At 43.8% G+C, this 22,627-nt stretch overlaps 1 protein-coding gene across 2 annotated transcripts in view; it reads left to right on the top strand.

The window, feature by feature from the left end:
- Positions 1–5,532: 5,532 nt before the first annotated feature.
- The window catches only part of TPK1 (thiamin pyrophosphokinase 1), a 667,330-nt gene continuing 650,235 nt past the window's right edge, over positions 5,533–22,627 (top strand). The window contains exon 1 of one of the 2 annotated variants that reach the window (XM_089687337.1): positions 5,533–5,596. The gene's annotated coding sequence lies outside the window, so the exon portion shown is untranslated. Of the gene's footprint in view, positions 5,633–22,627 lie in introns of both variants that reach the window. The other variant, XM_089687330.1, reaches the window with a different exon arrangement.

Genomic DNA, 22,627 nt, shown 5'->3' with positions numbered 1-22,627 from the left:
CACCTAGGCATAGTGGCCCATACAGCATGAATGAATTCCTTGTTTATGCGGCATGGAGAAGCATTCAGGCAGTCCATGTTTCTTTATGAGGGTGCAGTGGATGTACGCACACAGCCGTAGGCCGTAATTCAACAAGCATGTGGGTGCAAGGCCCCAAAAGTAGAGAGTGTGTTCTTGGCTGCTCACCTGCCCCTGCATGCTTGTTACATTAGCACAAGTGGTTGTGAACCCATAGAGAAATATAGGATGGAAACATAGGATGACTGTACACAGCTCCAGGTGGTTCCAACCACATTCACACCATATGGGCTACAGCGCTCATGTGAATTAAGCTTTAAAGTATAACTAAAGGCAAACCTTTTTTTTTTTTTTTAGCTTTGGATAGAGAAGAGAGGGATTAGATTTCCTGGCATGTTTTGATTGCTGTCTGTGTTCACTCTGCTATTTGTCCTGTTTACTGTTATCACTGAGAGCGAAAGTGAAAGAAAATCCCAAATTTTGGGTTGTCGTCAGAATGGGAATAGAGGGAAAGTCTTCCAATAGGCACCCTAGTTTCTGGTGACAACCTACGGATTCCCTCACTTTAGAGCAGTGGTTCTCAACCTTCCTAATGCCGCGACCCCTTAATACAGTTCCTCATGTTGTGGTGACCCCCAACCATAAAATTATTTTCGTTGCTACTTCATAACTGTACTTTTGCAGTGGGAGGAGTAGTGCCACGTCATTGGGGTCAGTGTGAGGAATAGTGTCCCATCACTGATGTCAATGGGAGGAATAGTGCCCCATCATTGGTGTCAGTGGGAGGAGTAGTGCTACGTCATTGGTGTCAGTGGGAGGAATAGTGTCCCATCACTGATGTCAATGGGAGGAATAGTGTCCCATCACTGATGTCAATGGGAGTAATAGTGCCCCATCATTAGTGCCAGTGGGGGGAATAGTGCCCCATCATTGGTGCCAGTGGGGGGAATAGTGCCCCATCATTGGTGTCAGTGGGGGGAATAGTGCCCCATCATTGGTGTCAGTGGGGGGAATAGTGCCCCATCATTGGTGTCAGTGGGGGGAATAGTGCCCCATCATTGGTGTCAGTGGGGGGAATAGTGCCCCATCATTGGTGTCAGTGGGGGGAATAGTGCCCCATCATTGGTGTCAGTGGGGGGAATAGTGCCCCATCATTGGTGTCAGTGGGGGGAATAGAGCCCCATCATTGGTGTCAGTGGGGGGAATAGTGCCCCATCATAGGTGTCAGTGGGGGGAATAGTGCCCCATCATAGGTGTCAGTGGGGGGAATAGTGCCCCATCACTGGTGTCAGTTGGGGGAATAGTGCCCCATCACTGGTGTCAGTGGGAGGAATAGTGCCCCATCATTGGTGTCAGTGGGAGGAATAGTGTCCCATCACTGATGTCAATGGGAGGAATAGTGTCCCATCACTGATGTCAATGGGAGGAATAGTGCCCCATCATTAGTGCCAGTGGGGGGAATAGTGCCCCATCATTGGTGCCAGTGGGGGGAATAGTGCCCCATCATTGGTGTCAGTGGGGGGAATAGTGCCCCATCATTGGTGTCAGTGGGGGGAATAGTGCCCCATCATTGGTGTCAGTGGGGGGAATAGTGCCCCATCATTGGTGTCAGTGGGGGGAATAGAGCCCCATCATAGGTGTCAGTGGGGGGAATAGTGCCCCATCATAGGTGTCAGTGGGGGGAATAGTGCCCCATCACTGGTGTCAGTGGGGGGAATAGTGCCCCATCACTGGTGTCAGTGGGAGGAATAGTGCCCCATCACTGGTGTCAGTGGGAGGAATAGTGCCCCATCACTGGTGTCAGTGGGAGGAATAGTGCCCCATCACTGATGTCAGTGGGAGGAAAAGTGTCCCATCACTGGTATCAGTGGGAGGAATAGTGCCCCAACATTGGTGTCAGTGGGAGGAATAGTGCCCCATCATTGGTGTCAGTGGGAGGAATAGTTCCCCAACGTTGGTGTCAGTGGGAGGAATAGTGCCCCAACGTTGGTGTCAGTGGGAGGAATAGTGCCCCATTGTTGGTATCAGGGGGAGGAATAGTGCCCCATCGTTGGTGTCATTTGGGGGAGGAATCGTGCCTCATCATTGGTGTCATTTGGGGGGAGGAACAGTGCCCCATCGTTGGTGTCAGTGGGAGGAATAGTGCCCAATCATTGGTATTAGTGACACCAATGATTGGGCACTATTCCTCCCACTGACACCAATGATACTTACCTTGCTGACCCCTGCTCCAGCCTGGGCTCGCTCGCTCCCTCCCTCTCCCATGGTACAGACACTTACCGGTCAGCTGTCTTCCTTCTCCGGCCGCTCTGCTCCTCTTCACTCGCTCGATGTTCGCGGTGCCGCTCGGGTCCTCCTCTCCAAGCTCCACCTCCTCGCCAGTGATTGGCCGCCTGTGTGCCTCTCCTGAGCTACAGTTTCGGCGGCCAATCACCGGCAAGGATTGATCCCGGGGGGTGTGTCCAGATGACAGGGGCGGCATGTCATCCCGCCCACACCTGGAGACAGAGGAGCGGTGTCTCGGTTCCTAAGACCATCGGAAATATGTGTTTTCCGATGGTCTTAGGCGACCCCTGTGAAAGCGTCATTCGACCCCCAAAGGGGTCGCGACCCACAGGTTGAGAACCGCTGCTTTAGAGGGATTTCTTTCCACTTCCTATTTTGGCTATGAGACAGGAAGTGAAGGGAAATCTTTTAATCGGAGCTCCACCTAAAAGGGGAAGTTCCGCTTTAAGCCTTTGTCCCCCGCTCCCCATTGGCACCTGTGGGGGGGAACAGGTACCCGAATGTGAGAGGTACCCGCTCCCACTTCTGCTGCGATCACCTAGGAGATCGGAAGCAGATGTTGTCCTCCCCCCTTCCCTTCTCGTCGTCTTCTAGGACATGTGACAGGTCCCAGAAGACTATGGGGCCATTCACAAAGCGTAGCGCTTCTCGCGCATACGCAGTGGGCACCTGGCTGTGAAGCCGAAAGCTGTCACAGTCGGGTGCCCACACTGAAGATGCTGGCACCAGGCAGAGAAGATGGCCGGTGAAACCAGCAGTGGTGAGGACCCTACCCCAAAATGCAAATCACGTATATATATATGCAATTTTGCGCAGCCATGCCGCCCTGTAGCAGCACTTCTGCTATAGGGTGGAGGAGAAGTGGTTAAGATGGCAGACAACAGTGTAAGTGCATGCATGGAACAGCGTGTGGTGATGACGTGTCTTGTGAGCGAAGGCGTAAAACCCGTGGCTATCTACAGAAGACTTCAAGCACAGTACAGTGATGAAACGCTCAGCTGCAGTAAGACATTTGAATGGTGTAAACATTTCCAAAGATGGCCATACGTCCATCAATGACTATCCCGGCCATGGTGGTTTCCATCCCACAGCAGTCATTCCTGTGAATATTCAGCACATGGAATGCCTGATCCTGGATAATTGATGTATAAGCGGTCATGAAATTGCAGAAGAGACAAATCTTTCTGTGGGAATGGTGAACACAATGATCATGAAGTGAAGCAGGCTGTGCTAGGATGGCTCAGGAGTACTAAAAAACTTTTCTATGACATAGCTTTCCAGGCATTAGTTAAATGCTGAGATAAGTGTATAAATGTAGCAGGGGAGTATGTTGAAAAATAAATTCAGTTTCCGCTCCTTGAAATTTGTTCTTTTATTATATAAACTCCTGGAATATGGATCTAGTCCATTAAGTAGCAGAGGGGGTTGTTAATCATTTTCAGCTGCTTTCATGTTAATGAAATTAACAACAGGTGCACTAGATGGGCAACAATGAGATGAACCCCAAAACAGGAATAGTTTTACAGGTGGAGGCCACTGACATTTTTTTCCCTATTCATCTTTTCTGACTGTTTTTCACTAGTTTTGTTTTTGGCAAGGATCAGTTTCAATACTGGTAGCATGAGGTGATACCTGGAGCCTACAAAGGTTGCACAGGCAGCCTAACTCCTCCAGGATCGCACATCAATATGTGCCATTGCCAGAAGGTTTGCTGTGGCTCCCAGCACAGTCTCAGGAGCATGAAGGAGATTCCAGGAGACAGGCAGTTACTCTAAAAGAGCCGGAAAGGGCCGTAGAAGGTCCTTAACCCATCAGCAGGATCGGTATCTGCTCCTTTGTTCAAGGAGGAACAGCATGAGCACTGCCAGAGCCTTACAAAATGACCTCCAGCAGGCCACTGGTGTGAATGTCTCTAACCAATCAGAAACAGACTTCATGAGGGTCCAATGTCCTCTAGTGGGCCCTGTGCACACTGCCCGGCACTATAGAGCTCGATTGGCATTTGCCATTGAACACCAGAATTGGCAGGTCCGCCACTGGCGCCCTGAGCTTTTCACAGATGAAAGCAGGTTCACCCTGAGCACATGTGACAGACAGGAAAAGGTCTGGAGAAGCAATGGAAAATGTTATTCTGCCTGTAACATCGTTCAGCGTGACTGTTTTGGTGGTGGGTCAGTGATGGTCTGGGGAGGCATATCCATGGAGGGACTCATAGACCTCTACAGGCTAAACAATTGCACCCTAACTGCCATTAGGTATCGGGATGAAATCATTGGACCCATTTTCACACCCTACTCTGGTGCAGCGGGTCCTGGGTTCCTCCTGGTGCATGACAATGCCCGACCTCATGTGGTGAGAGGCAGTTCCTGGAGGATGAAGGAATTGATACCATTGAATGGCCCCCACGCTCGCCTGACCTAAATGCAATAGAACACCTCTGAAATATCATGTTTCAGTCCTTTGAATGCCGCCAGGTCGCACCTCAGACTGTCCAGGAGCTCAGTGATGCTCTGGTCCAGATCTGGGAGGAAATACCCCAGGACACCATCCATCGTCTCATTAGGAGTATGCCCCGACGTTGTCAGGCATGCATACAAGCATGTGGGGGCCATACAAACTACTGAGTACCATTTTGAGTTTCTGCAACGAAAGTTCAGCAAAATGGACTAGTCTGCTGCATTTTTTTTCATTTTGATTTTCGGGGTGTCTTTGAATTCAGTCCTCTGTAGGTTGATAATTTTCATTTCCATCAAATGATGGGGCATCCTTACATTCCTAACATATTACCCAGTCCATATCAGTATAGATATCCAGCTTGAGATTTTCCCCCATTGAGATCTGATTTGTTTTCAAAGTAGTCTTGTAATTGTTTTCAGCAGCGTAAGTTTATTAATTATCTATCTATCTATCTATCTATCTATCTATCTATCTATAATACAAGGTATATATTATATTTACTTGTAATATACATAAGCTTTTTTATTTATATTAAAAAAAAAAAATCTATCTATCTATGTATATATATATATATATATATATATTTGAATATACATAAACTTTTTTATGTATGTTTTAAAATATGTATTACAAATGTGTATATATACTGTATATAGTTAAAATCTTGTGAGAACAAACCTAAAGCAAGCCTGCCAATGCTGATCGTAGCCAATGCGGAGGATGGCGATGTATTAGGAGCTGTACGGCGTGCAGTGTTTTAGGTGACATACGGTACCAGGAAGTGAGTGCTGAGTGTCAGGAGGCTGTCAGAAGGGAGGCTGCAGATCTGCTCGAGGTACATGTGTAGCGCTGGGGACACGATCAGTGCTCGGTGGGTGACATGTGGTGTACACATCTACCTGATAAAAGTCACATAGAAGGCAGCGGTGGCAGCTGTTCCTACTTCCCAGCTGCAGTGATGTGGGGAAGTCTGATGCTGCAAGGAGGACAATGAATGGGAGCTGCTTGTTTTGTGTCTCCTCAGCTACTGTAGGGTAACAGGCCCCATTTATAACAGAGTGTATTGTACCTCAAAGCTCCACAATGCCATATATTACAATGGTGTCTGCTCACTTATGAGCCCTCTGACACCTGTAGCTGGACTCCTGATGCTCTAGAAGATACCGGAGCCCCTTTTGTGGTAGAATGGACATTTTTGGTCCCATCGACTTGAATAGGAATGCTGGAAAACACAGGAATTTAGTGTTTTACTTATTTTTTGGGGTATTTTCTAGTCTGTAAGCACTGCCTCCCCTTCCCCACTGCTTTCTATTACCTAAAATAATGCTCACAGCTTGAATAAACCTGTAAAACACTGGAAGTACGCTTCAAAACATGTTAAACATGCTCTTCTCAGATGTGAACAAGGCTTCAGGCTGCAATTACATTTGAGCGATTTGGAGCTTAAGCCTGGGTTGACATATATGCGGTGCGGTATTTTGCATGTGATTCGCACAGGAACTGCACCGCATTCCTGTGCAAAACACATGAGATTTCTGTGCGGTGCAATTGGAGCCATACATTTTGTATGGCTCTAATCACTCCGCACCAAAAATGTGCAGGACCCTGTATTTGGTCTGCACTAGAAGCGGATCCCATGGGTATTCACACCTATGCGATCTGATTATGCACATCGCACCGCATTGCTAATATACACACCTGCTGTGGTTCTCATGAACGGGGTGCAGTTCTGATGCGGTGCGGAATTCCCACAGAAAACTCTGCAAATTCCAGACCGCATCAGTGTGAACCCAGGCTGAAGCTCCAAAAATGCTCAAACATAAAATCAAATGTTCTCACAATCAGGTGTGAATAGGCACCATAGAGAATAATTGATTTTTTTAAGTTTGAGCTTTTAGTCTGCATTCACACTGAAGCTCTAAAAATGCTCAAAATTAAAAAAAAAATCAATTGTTCCCTATGGTGCCTGTTCACACGATCAGGTATGAACAGACACCATAGAGAACAATTGATTTTGAGCATTTTTGGAGCTTCAAGCTACAAATCACTCAAGTGTGAATGCAACCTTCGTAGTTTACACTTAGGCCCGATTCGCACCTGAGCGTAGTGGGAAGTTCCCGCTTGTGTTTCTCCATGTGTTTTTATTTTTTCACGTATTAACGCATGTCATGCCTAAGGCGATCCATTCGCTGGAATGAGTTGCTGTACACGCGACAGTTGCCCCAAAAGCAGGTCCAGAATCCTTTCAGTTGTTGAGCATCAGGCATTTTTTCAGCACGCATTTTGGCAAGTTGGAGTGGAAAGACACATCTACTATGCGTGTTTGAGGTGCCATTATCCATTCCTAAATGCCTGTCAGCCACACCTGCACTTAGCGTCACCACCTCATCCCTTTAAGGGCTCGTTCACACTTGGCTGTTTTACCAACACTTGCCAAACGCCCCTATAGCGGTTGGCAAGCGTTGGTCTGGCGTTTGCAGAGTGTTTAACGCTCCGCAAACGCTGCATGCGCGGTTTAGCGGCAGTTGCTAGGCGTTTGCCGAGCGTTAAAAATGCCCCACAAACGCCTATAATGCAGTTTGAATGGTGTTACCGCTCTGCAAACACCCCGCAACCGCGTCGCAAACGCAGAGCGGCACCATAGACTAGAATAGGAGGCTTCAACGCCTCCTGACTTGACCAGAGGCGTCCATTTTGCTGCAATGCGACGCAAACGCTCCCATTAGAACAGCACCATGTGCTGTAATGTGCAGAATTGGCAGAGGCGTTTGGGAAGCAGTAAAAACGCCGTCTGCACACAACGCTAGTGTGAACGTAGCCTAAAACCAAACACATATTAATTACACAGGTTCTGTGGCTGATTAAGGTGGTAATTAAACTCACTTGTTGCCTTATCTACATTCAGTTATCCCCAGAACCTGTGTAATTAATATGTGTTCGGTTTTGTCCTTTTCCCATCTTTAGAAAGTTCTATTACCTTGTTATGCAGGACTTTTGACAGTTCCTTTCTGATCCCCATGGCTCAGTATCTAGCCTAGTTCGTGCTTCCACATAAGAGCTAACAAACGTATTGACTATTTATATACTGACACTAATTGCAATTTAAAAAACCACAAATGTGGGACATTACCAAGGCGAAACATTCCAGGGTATGTACACTTTTGATCCAGGCCATTTGGGTGACTTCTGTTATCATTATGATTTAAAAAGGAGCCAAACAACTATTTGATAATAAATGGCTTCATATGATTATCATCCTTCAATAAAAAAGCATTTTTTGGCATGATCAGTCATATTTTCAATATCAATGCCAAAATTGCACAATTTCTGCCAGAGTATGCAAACTTTTGAGCACAACTGTGTGTGTGTGTGTATATATATTATATATATATATATACACACACATACATACACACACACACACACACACAGGTGAAACTCAAAAAATTTGAATATCGTGCAAAAGTTAATTTATTTCAGTAATGCAACTGAAAAGGTGAAACTAATATATGAGATAGACTCATTACATGCAAAGCAAGATAGTTCAAGCCGTGATTTGTCATAACTGTGATGATTATGGCTTACAGCTCATGAAAACCCCAAATCCACAATCTCGGAAAATTAGAATATTACAGACAATCAATAAAACAAGGATTGTACATAGAACAATATTGGACCTCTGAAAAGTATAAGCATGCATATGTACTCAGTACTTGGTTTGGGCCCCTTTTGCAGCAATTACTGCCTCAATGCAGCGTGGCATGGAAGCTATCAGCCTGTGGCACTGCTGAGGTGTTATGGAAGACCAGGATGCTTCAATAGCGGCCTTCAGCTCTTCTGCATTGTTCGGTCTCATGTCTCTCATCTTTCTCTTGGCAATGCCCCATAGATTCTCTATGGGGTTCAGGTCAGGCGAGTTTGCTGGCCAGTCAAGCACAGTAATCCCACGGTCACTGAACCAGGTTTTGGTGCTTTTGGCAGTGTGAGCAGGTGCCAAGTCCTGCTGGAAAATGAAGTCAGCATCCCCATAAAGCTTGTCTACGGAAGGAAGCATGAAGTGCTCCAAAATCTCCTGTTAGGCGGCTGCGTTGACCCTGGACTTAATGAAGCACAGTGGACCAACACCAGCAGATCACATGGCTCCCCAAATCAACACAGACTGTGGAAACTTCACACTGGACTTCAAGCATCTTGCAGTGTGTGCCTCTCCATTCTTCCTCCATACTCTGGGTCCTTGGTTTCCAAATGAGATGCAAAAGTTGCTCTCTTCAGAAAAGAGGACTTTGGACTACTGAGCAACAGAACAGGTCTGTTTTTCTTTAGCCCAGGTAAAACGCTTCTGACGTTTGTTGTTCAGGAGCAGCTTGACAAGAGGAATACGACATTTGAAGCCCATGTCCAGGATCCGTCTGTGTGTGGTGGCTCTTGATGCACTGACTCCAGCCTCAGTCCACTCCTTGTGAAAGTCCCCAACACTTTTGAATGGCCTTTTCCTGACAATCCTCTCCAGGCTGCGGTCATCCCTGCTGCTTGTGCACCTTTTTCTTCCACACTTTTCCCTTCCACATAACTTTCTATTAATGTGCTTTGATACAGCACTTTGGGAATATCCAACTTATTTTGCAATTACCTTTTGATGCTTTCCCTTCTTATGGAGGGTGTCAATGATGGTTTTCTGCACAACTGTCAGGTCAGCAGTCTTTCCCATGATTGTGATTACTACTAAACCAGACTGAGATACCATTTAAAGGCTCAGGAACCCTTTGCAGGTGTTATGGCTTAATTAGCTGATTAGAGTGGGACACTTTGAGCCTAGAATATTGCACCTTTTCACAATATTCTAATTTTCTGAGATTGTGGATTTGGGGCTTTCATGAGCTGTAAGCCATAATCATCACAATTATGACAAATCATGGTTTGAACTATCTTGCTTTGCATGTAATGAGTCTATCTCATATATTAGTTTCACCTTTTAAGTTGCATTACTGAAATAAATGAACTTTTGCACAATATTCAAATTTTTCGAGTTTCACCTGTGTGTACACACACGCACACACACTCATCTGTCTATTTCCCCTTTCACGAAGCAAAGGTGCTGCGTACATCTGCCCATAGTCATAAATGGCTTTGGGTGGCTGTGCTCAGGTATACGCCGGTGCCCGCGTAAATACAAATCTAGTGTACAGGTGTACGCAAGCAATAGAAAACATATTAGGCTATTTCTTTTACACATGTTTTTAATTGATTTAAAGTGGATAATACCACATTTGGCCATACGATGATGCAAAGTATCATAGGAATTTCACCACTCATGCAGTGGCTAAATGTGGTATTTATTGTTTTAAATCTATGAAAAACATTCAGCCAGCACAGTGAATGGCCTTTTAATATTTATTTTTTGCGCCATGCACACAAACATACATGCAATTTCATAGGGTAAAATTGCTATGCATTTTTTTAAATAAATACACCCCTTAAAGTATAACGTTACTATCTATGCAGGGACTCTTGTTGTTCACTTCAGTGGGCAGGGGGGTGGCAGTCCAGCTGCACTTCTGAATAAAATAGTAACTGACGTTTATCAGCAGTTCTTAAAGTGATTGCAAAGGCAGCTTTTTTTTAATAAAATAACAAACATGTTATACCTACCTGATCTGTGTAGTGCTTTTGCATGGAGCAGCCCCGATCTTCCTCTTCTCTTGTCCCCAGCCTGCGCTCCTGGCCCCTCGCCCCCGCCAAGTGCACTCAGTCTGAGATCCCTTGCAGGCGCCTGTATCTTCACCCCGGCTTCTTCCAGCCTTCTTGATTGGCTGACATGGGATGACGTTGCTCATCCCGGAACACTGGGTCCATGCTGAATATGTAGGCATTCTCATTGTTTGCATGTCTGTTCACAGTTTTTTCTTTTACAAAGAATTTTATTATAGAATAGATAACAGCAGAGAATCAGTCAAAAACAGATGCATCAACCGACAGGAATAAAACATACAACTGTTCACAGTTTTTTCAACTTTAGTACTGCTTAAAAGGTGCCTTTTTCCTCTATGCTAAGCTACATTTTTCATGTCCAATGAGACTGCATCAGTGGGGAGTTTGCTGTAATTAGGTTTAGGTGATAAGCTCTCACTGTGTTCAATCACCTCCAGAGTCCAGACTGCTAGGTGCCAGGAAGGAATTCATTGTTTTTTTGTGATTATTTGTTTATGTAATGTCATTTTCTCCTGGGACTTGTAATGTGTGCCATAACGGTCTAGGGGGAAGGTTTTTGTGTATAAATGCTGTGCTGTCTGTTAATAAAGTCAGTCCTGTTTTACTCCAACATTGGTTCTGTCTGATGCTTGGGGTAAATTTGCTATTTTCGGGATCCAGATTTGAAGAAGCTGTAGTTTGGCAGAGATACCCATTCTCAGATGCTCAGAAGCTGAGTAATCAATCTAGACAATTACCTCAGCGGCTTGTGTAGGGGAGTGGAGTCCAGTAACTTGCAGTTGGGAAGAGGAGAAAGGACACCACTCTGATTGCCTGTGTAATCCTATGTATGCGGTATGGCCTCAGCCGTCAATGCCGGCTATGCCCTCTGATGTGTTTAACCCTCGGAGAGTGGGGCAAAACACATCAGAGGGCGTGTCTGACATGATGACTGAGGCCATCCCCCATACATAGGATTATACAGGCGGTCAGAGCGGTGTCCTTTCTCCTCCTCCCAACCACAAGTCGAATAGGAGACATTCATTGATAGGGTTTACATAAACTTTAAGCTGATATGCATCACTAAAAGAATAAAAATTAAAAAGACCTCAATGTAAAGTGTGATCAAGCCAAAACATTTTTCTAAGTTTAAGATAACATGGAGAGGAGTTAGAGTAGAACTTCTGTTTGGCTTTTAGTGCTTGGTAAGATTTCCATTTCAAAACTGCCTGGAATATGGGGGTTATGGCTGCAACTTTTTAGCCACTGCTCTTTCCAATAACAGTCATCTGAGCGGCTGATTTTCTGCTGGATCACTTTTAGATGCATCGGGAGGGGTCGCCCCTGCCCGCTTTCTGGTGTTTCTCAGGCTTACTTGGCTCACTCGGGAACCAATCTGGTAGTTGTGGCGGCTGGCCATAGAGATTAGCAGAGGAAAGATGGCCTCTGCTCATTTCTGTGAGCTAGGAGGCTGGGAGTGAGGTCATGATGTCACTTCCAGTTCACAGCCGATGTAAACAAGGTCATTTTTTCTTTTGGAAAGCATTAGATCAATGTGTTTTTTTCTTTTTTTTATCTGATGCTTTCCATTGTAGAGATCTCTCCATAAAAAGGACCTGTCATGCTTTATTGTTATCACAAGGAATGTTTATATTTCTTGTGAAAGCAATAAAAGTGATAAAAAAAATAAAGGGACAGTGTAATAAAAGAAATAATAAAGATAACTTTTAAGTGCCCCCATTCCCCCCCCCCATGCTCGTGTGCAGTGGTGATTGCATACATGGGTCACGCCCACACCACACGTGAAATATCGCCACGAACGTTATAGCGAAAGCGATATCACTACTGTAGACCACCTCTGTAACTCTAAACTGGTAACCTTTAAAAATTTTGAAGGCGTCGCCTATGGAGATCTTTAACCTTTCTATGCCGTCTGCACACATATATGCAGCCACTTGGTGATGGGCCTTAACAACAAGAGGCCTCATATATGCAGCCCTGTTAAAACTACTTACCATGTTGAGACCACACTCCCTGCAATTGGGGACAGCGAGTCACTGCGGTCACATGACACGAAGGCCCTCCACCGCCTCCTGGCTTTTAGAACCCTAAGGGCTCGTTCACACTAGGCTGTTTTGCCAACGCTTGCCAAACGCCCCTATAGCGTTTGGCAAGCGTTGGTCCGGTGTTTGCGGAGCGTTTTTAACGCTCGGCAAACGCCGCATGCGCGGTTTAGCGGCGGTTGCTAGGCGTTTGCCGAGCGTTAATAACGCCCCACAAACGCTTATAATGCATTTGAGTGGTGTTACCGCTCCGCAAACGCCCCGCAACCGCGTCGCAACCGCACCGCAAACGCCGGCCGGGCGTTTGCGGAGCGGCACCATAGACGAGAATAGGAGGCTTCAAAGCCCCCTGACTCGACCAGAGGCGTCCGTTTTGCCGCAACGCGACGCGACACAAACGCTCCTGTTAGAACAGCACCATGTGCTGTAATGTGCAGAGTTGGCAGAGGCATTTGGGAAGCGGTAAAAACGCTTCCCAAACGCCTCTCTGCCGCCTGCACACAAGGCTAGTGTGAACGTAGCCTTAGTGGCCTGGGAGGCAGTCGGTGCCAAAGGGTTAAGTACCATAATTTGGCGTTATTCCACGAGCATGCACAGTTTTAAAGCATAGTATGTTGGGTATCTATTTACAGTGGATATAAAATGTCTACACACCCTTGTTTAACCACTTCGCGCCAGCGCCTCCCGACCCTTTATGAGTTTCAGAAGCTGGGAGGTGGGTGAGGATTTAGGGTCATGTGACCACCTTGATTCGCTGTCACATGATCGGAAAAGGTCCCGTTCAAAAGGGCAGATCGGGACCTTTCCATGAGTCACGGACATATGTGCTGGGAGCGCGCAGGGTGCACGCTCTCAGCACATATGTATTTTCTAATTGCCCGCAAATATGCGGCTGCTCGGTGTCAAGGCCCAGACGCTGAGATGCTGCATATTTGTGTGCGCTCAGCATCAAGGGGTGAAATGTCAGGTTTCTGTGATGTAAAAAAATGAGACAAAGATAAATCATTTCAGAACTTTTTCCACCTGTAATGTGACCTGTAAACTACAACGCGATTGAAAAATGAATTGAAATCTTTTAGGGTGGGAAGTAAACATAAAAAACTAAAATAATGTGGTTGCATAACTGTGCACACCCTCTTATAACTGGGGATGTAGCTGTGTTCAGAATTAAGCAATCACATTACAAATCATGTTAAATAGGAGTCAGTACACACCTGCCATCATTTGAAGTGCTTCTGATTAACCACAAATAAAGTTCAGCTGTTTTAGTAGGTCTTTCCTGACATTTTCTTAGTCGTATCCTACAGCAAAAGCCATGCTCCGCAGAGAGCTTCCAAAGCATCAGAGGGATTTCATTGTTGAAAGGTACAAAAGAATTTACAAGGCATTAGCTATACCATGGAACACAGTGAAGACAGTCATCAAGTGGAGGAAATATGGCACAACAGTGACATTACCAAGAACTGGACATCCCTCCAAAGTTGATGAAAAGACGAAAACAAAACTGGTGTAGGAGGCTGCCAAAAGGCCTACAGCAACATTAAAGGAGCTGCAGGAATAATTGGCAAGTACTGGCTGTGTGGTACATGTGACAATCTCCCATATTCTTCAAATGTCTGAGCTATGGGGTAGAGTGGCAAGACGGAAGCCTTTTCTTACGAAGAAAATCATCCAAGCTTGGCTAAATTTTGCAAAAACACATCTGAAGTCTCCCAAAAGCATGTGGGAAAATGTGTTATGGTCTGATGAAGCCAAGGTTGAACTTTTTTGCCATAATTCAAAAAGATATGTTTGGCGCAAAAACAACACTGCACATCACCAAAAGAACACCGTACCCACAGTGAAGCATGGTGGTGGCAGCATCATTCTTTGGGGCTGTTTTTCTTCAGTTGGAACTGGAACCTTAGTCAAGGTAGAGGGAATTATGAACAGTTCCATATACCAGTCAGTATTGGCACAAAACCTTCAGGCTTCTGCTAGAAAGCTGAACATGAAGAGGAACATCTTTCAGAATGACTACGACCCAAAGCATACATCCAAATCAACAAAGGAATGACTTCACCAGAAGAAGATTCAAGTTTTGGAATGGCCCAGCCAGAGCCCAGACCTTTTTTCTCCCCTTCACCTAAAAGATTTCAGTTTGTTGTTCAACTGAGTTGTACAGTTTATAGGTTATGTTAAAGGTGGAAAAACTTCTGAAATTATTTATCTTTGTCTCATTTTTTTTTACATCACAGAAACCTGACATTTTAACGGGTCTGTAGACTTTTTATATCCACTGTACTTAGCGTAACATCATTTTTCATATTTTACAAAAAATTTGGTTCTATATTGTGGTGTTTTTTTTTTTTTTGTTCATTAAAGTGTTTTTTTTTTAATTGCATTTGAAAAACCGCTGCGCAAATACCATGTGACATAAAAACATGCAACAACTGCCATTTTATTCTCTAGGGCTTCTGCTGAAAAATATATATATTGTATGGGGATTCAAAGTTATTTTCTAGCAAAAAAGGAGAGCAGTATCATAATAAGCCTGGTTCTTAAATGGATTAGAAAATTTTCCCTCACTTCTTGTCCTGATGATGTGAGCGGAAATAGCAACAAAACCTGACAGAGGTCCTACTCCTTCTACACTCTATCCAAAACAAGAAAAAGGGAGTTGGGGTTGGAGAAAACCTTTATAGCAGTAATTCCAGTACTTGTGCCTCAGACTGTTTTTTGCAGTTTTGGTTGCAAATGCACAACTGCATATGTGGAGTCTCTGGCTATTGCAAAGTGTTAAATCTAATAAAATGATTAAAAATTATTTGTGCCTCTCAGTAATGTATCTGAAGCGCTAATTACTCTGTCATGAATTTCCTCAGAGACTTCCTAGAACTATAATTCAGATTGAATTGAATGTTGGAATCAATTTAGCTGATATTTCTGACAAGTCACACAAGCCATAAAGATGTACATCCAAATGACAGATACGATACTGAGACACAAGAACACTTTGGGATATATGGAACTGATAATGTATTTTTCATTGATGCCTCATGAAGGTATGATTTAATCGGGTAGTACACTGCAGTACATCTAGAAGAGAAGAAACAATTCCTGTATTTAAATAGTAACTCCACTTTCACGATAAAAAATAAATCAATAATAATATAGGATATGCAATTGCTATGTAAGTCATATTGTAATTTAATGTTATTAAAAATTACCTTTCCTTTTCTATCTGCAGCAGCTGCGGAATTTTTCTATAAAATTCAATGCAATAGGGCAATCTAGAGACATTCAGCACACATTTGGTATAAATAACTTCCCCAAAAATGTAATTTCCTGCTCACTGATTTTCCCAGAAGTCTGCAATAAGGGGTCAGTTCACTAAAGATTACCGCGTGCGATAACATGGTCACGTGACTCATTTGCATAAATGATTGCAGGAGATAATAAAAGAGTCAGTTCATCAAAGTAAAATTATCGAATGTGAGGTAAATACCGCACATTTGTTAAAATAGTGAGATAAAAACTGCAAAAGAAAACATGAGATAAATCATTAAAGTCAATTCATTAACCACTTGCCGCCCTGCCACTGTACATATACGGCGGCAGGGCGGCACTCGCAGGCAAAACCACGTTTTAAAACGTGTGTTTTGTAAACAAATAGGGGGCGCGCACGAGGCGTGCCGCCGCTCTATCTGTCCCGTGGATCACCGCCACAGATGTCAGTCACCGGCGATCAGCGGCCAACAGTGACAGAGAGCACAGCTGCAGTAGCTAAGCTGTCTGTCACTTCCCTGTCAGCTCGAGGATGAGCTGATCGAGAAAGAACAGTTTCTCTTTCTCGATCAGCCTTGTCCCGTCTAGTACACACCCCCGCCCCCTAGTACAACACTCCCCTCACTCCTATAACCCTTCCCTGCAAAATAAAGTTAACCCCTTCCTCCCCATTGCCATTAGTACAGTGTCAGGTTTTTTTTTTTTTGCACTGATCACTGTATTAGTGTTTTTGGGGATGTCAGTGACCCCAAGTCAGTACCCCCCAATGTCAGAATGTCCGCCGCAGTCCCGCCATAAGTCGCTGCCATAAGTCCCTGATCGCCGCCATAATTCGCTGATCGCCGCCATTATTAGTATAAAAAAAACCTAAAAATCCCAGTATCTTTCCCGCCATTTGTAAACGCTATAACTTTCACGTAAACCAATTAATTTACATGTATTGGGTTTTTTTTTTTTTTTTTAGCAAAGACATGTCCAAGAATGCATTTTGGCAGAAATTTATGACTAAATTTGGTTTTTGCATTTTTTTTTACTGGACATGTTTTATAGCAAAAAGTCCAAAATATTGTTTTTTTCCCTCAAAATTGTCAGCCTTTTTTTTTATAGCACAAAAAATAAAAACCGCACAGGCGATCAAATACCACCTAAAGAAAGCTCAATTTGTGGGGAAAAAAAGGATGTAAATTTCATTTATGTACCATATTGCATGACCGCGCAATTGTCCGTTAAACTAGCGCAGCGCTGTATAGCAGAAAAATGGCGTAAATTGCAGTATTTATACCATAGTTTGTAGACGCTATAACTTTCACACAAAGCAATCAATATACACTTATTGGGATTTTTTTTTACCAAAAACATGTAGCAGAATACATTTTGGCCTAAATTTATAACCAACTTTGAGTTTACTATATTTTTTTTATAGCTGAAAATAAAAAATATTGTTTTTCTTCAAAATGTTTGGCTTTTTCTGTTTATAGCCTGAAAAATAAAAAGCGCACAGGTGATCAAATTACACCGAAAGAAAGCTCTATTTGTGTGAAAAAAAGGACGTAAATTTCGTTTGGGTGCAGCATTGCATGACCGCGCAATTATCAGTTGAATTAGTGCAGCGCCGAGTAGCAAAAAGAGGCCTGGTCATTAAGGGGGGTAAATGTGGTTAAAAAACACACATTTGTTATTTATCACCAGGTAACAAGTGGAACTTTGCACTAGACAGTGAGAAGTATACAATGTATCAGTGTAAAAATGTTCTCTGAGTTTAGGAATGAAAATAAATTGTAACATTTCATCAGAGGGAGATCATTTTGTGAATAAAAGCACACTACGTACAATGTTTTCATAGTTTCACAGTGTTGCTGTGTGCATTCTGGTGCAATGTTAGCCTGCAAAAAATCCCACAAAAAATAACGCAAAATTTAAGTGCTAAATAACGCAAAACATAAATATTTAATGCATTCGGTAAATAACGCATGATTTTTTAGTGAATTGACTACTTTTGAAATAAATATCGCATGAGTTATTTTAACTCGAAAATTAGGTGTCCTTTTATGAAACTGAGATCAGCGGCGATCCTAAGGATCATTGCTGATCTTCGATAATTAGTGGTTTAGGAAACAGAGATGATCAGCAGAGAACATATTCTCTGCTGATCATCTCTGCACACAAAGAATTTGTCACTGACAGAAATGGCCAGTGTATGAAGGAGCGATGTCAGCCCTTCACTGGCGATCTGTGTGAAAAGTCTCCCTCCCACATTCTCCAGCCCAGAGGTGGAGAATTGGGGAGAGAAGAGTGAATCCCGGGAGAAGTGAGGAGGAAGATTATTGACTTCCTTCATCCTCAATCAGAGCCCCCAAGACAGTGGAAGGTGTGTGTGTAGTGTGGTACTGAGCGATCTCCTCTGAGAGAGGTGCAAACAAAGCAGTGGTAATTTACCGCTGCTTATTAAACTGTGTGTTTGACTGATCTCTTACTGTAATCTCGCAACAGCCATTTTCTAGCGTTCAAAGCATTTGTAGATCACTTCTCTCATTAGGAGAAGCAATTTCCACCAGGGGCGGACTGACCATTTGGAAACTCGGGCACTGCCTGAGGGCCTGGGGTCAGTAGGGGGCCCCATGAGATGCCCCTGGTACCTTTTTCATAGGCTTTTTTCAGTTTGGGCAAGGACACAGGGGCCCCATGATCCCCTATTGCCCGGGGGCCCCATGAGTTGTCAGTCCACCCCTGATTTACATCACTTCATGAACAGGCATTCAGAGGAGAACTGATCCTTTGAGAATGCCAGAGAACTGAGCAGCGGTCATTTACCACTGTATGATAAACAGACACCTTGATGCGGAATTAATCTCTTAGTGAATTGAACCTTAAATCACAAGTAAAATTTTGGGCATATCTTGCAATAGGAATTATGATTTTGCTGAGGTGCACCCTAAGGTTACAAGGTTCTAAAAGGATGCAGACCCTGCAACATTCCTCATTAGAAGACTGCAAGTGAATCAGCTGATAAGAATGAAAACAGACACTCCAATTCAGGAAACAATATTCCAAGGGCATAGTTGAACGTACAGCTGTTTCGTAACCACTTGCCTACCAGGCACTTGCACCCCCTTTGTGCCCTGGCCAATTTTCAGCTTTCAGTGCTGCCGCACTTTGAATGACAATTGCGCAGTCATGCAACACTGTACCCATGTGAAATGTTTATCATTTTTTTCACACAAATAGAGCTTTCTCTTGGTGGTATTTACTCACCACTGGGTGTTTTTATTGTTTGCACTATAAACAAAAAAACAGCAAAAATGTTGAAAAAAAGAGTTTTTCTTTGTTTCTAATATAAAATTTTGCAAACGGGTAATTTTTCTCCTTCACTGATGTGTGTTTATGAGGCAGCACTGATAGGGTGGCACAGATAGGCGGTACTGATGAGCTGGCATTGATGAGGCGGCACTGATATGCAAATATGATGGGCACTGCTGGGTGGCACTGCTGGGCACAGGTGGGTGGCACTAATGGGCACAGGTGGGTGGCACTGATGGGTACAGTTGGGTGGCACTGCTGGGCAAATGTGGGCGGAACTGCTGGGCACTTGTGGGTGGCACTGCTGGGCACTTGTGGGTGGCACTGCTGGGCACTTGTGGGCGGAACTGCTGGGCACAGGTGGGTGGCACTGCTGGGCACTTGTGGGTGGCACTGCTGGGCACTTGTGGGCGGAACTGCTGGGCACAGGTGGGTGGCACGGCTGAACACTGATCATCAGTGCCCTGATGATCGGTGCCGATCCGTCCTCTGACAATTGCCGGTTATCGGCAGTACTTTCCTCACGCTGTCACAGCGTGAGGAAAGTGCAGCAGATAACTGGCAACTGCATTTACCGGTGGTCTGCTGTGTCATTGGACACGGCTGATCACGTGGTAAAAGGCCGCTGTAATTGACCTTTTACCACATCAAGTGATCAGCTGTGTCCGTAGGACACATTGATCACAGAGATCACCCCCGGGGAGTCGGGAGGGCACGTTCTGGGAGGACATCATATGATAATGGGGAGAGATCAGTTGCAGGGAGTTCAGTTTCTCTTTAAAGTGGCTATGTAACATATTCCGATTATAATTGTAGAATATCTAACCTTTTCTACAGGCAAAATAAAGCTTATGTCTCTGACTGCAAGCTTCATTTGCCAAGATACAACATTTTTTGATGACTGTCACAAAAAAATGAACAAACTTAATGAACTACAAGGTAGCTGATGAGCGCTTTAGGTAGTTCATTGATTCTTATTGTCATTCAGTAACTGCCTGGCTGTACAAGGTATGGGCAGACAGCTATACTGACAGTCTGCAGGAGTCTGAGATGCAAGGCTTTCCAGGCTCCTAATAAAAAATATAATACATGCACATTTTTTTTTACCTTCAAAAAGATGTGCATTTAGAATTTTTTTTACAAAGGTGAACTTTGAAGTGTGGAAAAATATCCAAAATAACAAACATACTCACCTACATGGTTGCAGTATCGGTCTGATGCTGCAGCTGTCCTCTGCCGGCTCCCCATTCACACATGAGCGGTTTGTAGCCTGAAGCTCCAATACGCTCAGGGGGAAAAACATCAGTATTACTCTATGGAGATGGTTCACATCTCCACTCCAAGTTTCCTGAAGCAGAATTCTTGAAGTTCAAAAAGTTTTGGTGTTACTTTTGTAGCTCAAATTGGACAGATTTGCACATTTTTGACGCATTTTTGTTCATATAGAAAAGAATAGAAATTCACGTTTTTGTGCGTTTTAACGTGCGTTTTGCGTAATTTTCTCCTCAAACGAAACGATGTTTTAAAAAAAAATAGTAATTATATATGAATAAATAAATGTAAAATAAATAATAATTAACCCCTAACCTTAAAAGAAGGGTTAAGGTGGTTGTTGTTGTTGGCTTGCTTTGTTGTTTTTGTTTGGTTGTTGTATGGTTGGTTGTTTCTTTGGTTGTTTTTTTTAAAAACCTTTTTAGGGGGTTAAGGTTATGGGTTAATTATTATTATTAATTTATTATTACGTAACATTTGTTTATGATTATTTTTATTTACTTGTGTATATATCTAACATTTATTTATTATTATCATCATCACTCTAAAAAATAAATAATAAAATTAATAATGTAATAATAATAAAATAAAATAAATAATAAAACAAGAAATAAAAGCTAATGGAAAAGCTGAAGCCGAAAAACCTAGCAACAAACAATGCAACAGATAATAATATTTTTCTCTATTGGCTAATAAATATCGCCAAAGCTCAAAAACACTTTGAAAACTAAGGTCTGAGTTATCTCATGGCCGCTGATCACTCAGTTCTCAGTCTTCTCTGGGCAGAGAATGGTGACTATCAGTTACCTGTTCTCTGATTTGCCCCTCAAGCTCTCAATGGAGCGCCAGACTGTACAGGGGTTGGGAGTGCTTGGCTCAGGCTCCTTGCGACGCTTTGAGAGGCTGAGCCAGCTTCCGATCAGGCCTGGACTTCCTATGTGTTGTCAGCTGAGTACGGCCTTTAGGCAAGGAAGCTGCCATCTTAACCTGGCTTGACAATTTTATTAAGAACACCAGCAACTGTGACCGTCATCATTCATAGCATTCATTGAATGTCACCCTGTTGAGAAACTGGTAAATAGACGGGTTTGGTTCTGCTTTAAAAAGTGTTAGCTAGTGCACCTAACACAGTGCTGATGTCCAAAGGTTGTTCCCTCATCCGAAGACAAAAAATGTGTTACGGGCCATACCAGGTGAAAATAAAGGAAAAGAGCCTAAAAAAAGCAAAGTGCAGCTGTCACATTTAAGAATTGCTACGTGGTGATATATTACCTTTGTATTTATGGGTTAAATGTCACTTTAGGCTGGTGGAGAGAAGCCGTTCCAACGTGTACAGATACCTGTCAACAGAGGAATTTAGAAAGAAATAAAATCTATTATTTTGGGCCTATTCACCCTTAGAAATTTCATTCTTTCCTTTTTGGCTAGTTCACGTCTACTGACTAATGTTTTTTAACCACTTGCCCGCCGCCCTATAGCAGAAATACTCCTACAAGGCAGCAGGGCTGCGCAAAGTCACGTAAATATACGTGATTTGCATTTCTGGGTAGGGGACGCTCTACCCGCGCCACTATTGGGTACTGGACATGTCAATCAACGGGTCCCGGCCGGTGAGTGTCGGTAGAGCTGACATGGGTGAGACCTGTGTGTAAAAAACACAGGTCTCTCTTCTGTCTGCAATGACATCCTGCTTTGTATTTCTCTGCTGTGCAGAGAAATACAAAGCAGCATGTCTCCGTAGTAAAACACAACACGTAATGTAAAACATACACAACACACAGTTAACCCTTGACCGCCCCAGATGTTAACCTCTTCCTGCCCAGTGTCCTTAGTACAGTGTCAGTGCTTTTTATTAGCACTTATCACTGTATTAGTGTCACTGGGAATGTCAATGCTAGTTAGTCAGTTCCCACCCAGTGTCCTGTTGTTCCTGTTGCCTGTTAGAATACCCATCTTGGTTGTGTGCTAATAGGAAGTGATGGGAGACTGGTGGGGTGGGCCAGCTTTCAGCATTACTAGGAAGTGATGAAATTTGTATATGCAGCACTAAAGAAGTAAAGCCGTTCATAGCTGAACCGGCCAATATTAGATCCATGTATGGGCAGGCTGAATGTACCCAAGTTGATCGATCGATCAACTTGGGTACGACCAGACTGCCAGATTTTACATGCAATTATTGCTAACGGCTGTTAAAGCCCCTAGCAATAATCACTGTGTTCTCCCGACGGGAATGGCTTCCCCCACCCTCATCTGGGAGGACACTCAGCCAGAGGGATTCC

This window comes from Staurois parvus, unplaced genomic scaffold (genome assembly GCF_062004578.1).
Source record: "Staurois parvus isolate SC_StPar_1 unplaced genomic scaffold, SC_StPar_1.0 ptg000020l, whole genome shotgun sequence".
In the NCBI taxonomy this organism is placed as follows: domain Eukaryota; kingdom Metazoa; phylum Chordata; class Amphibia; order Anura; family Ranidae; genus Staurois; species Staurois parvus.
This window is presented reverse-complemented; position numbering and strand designations above follow the sequence as displayed.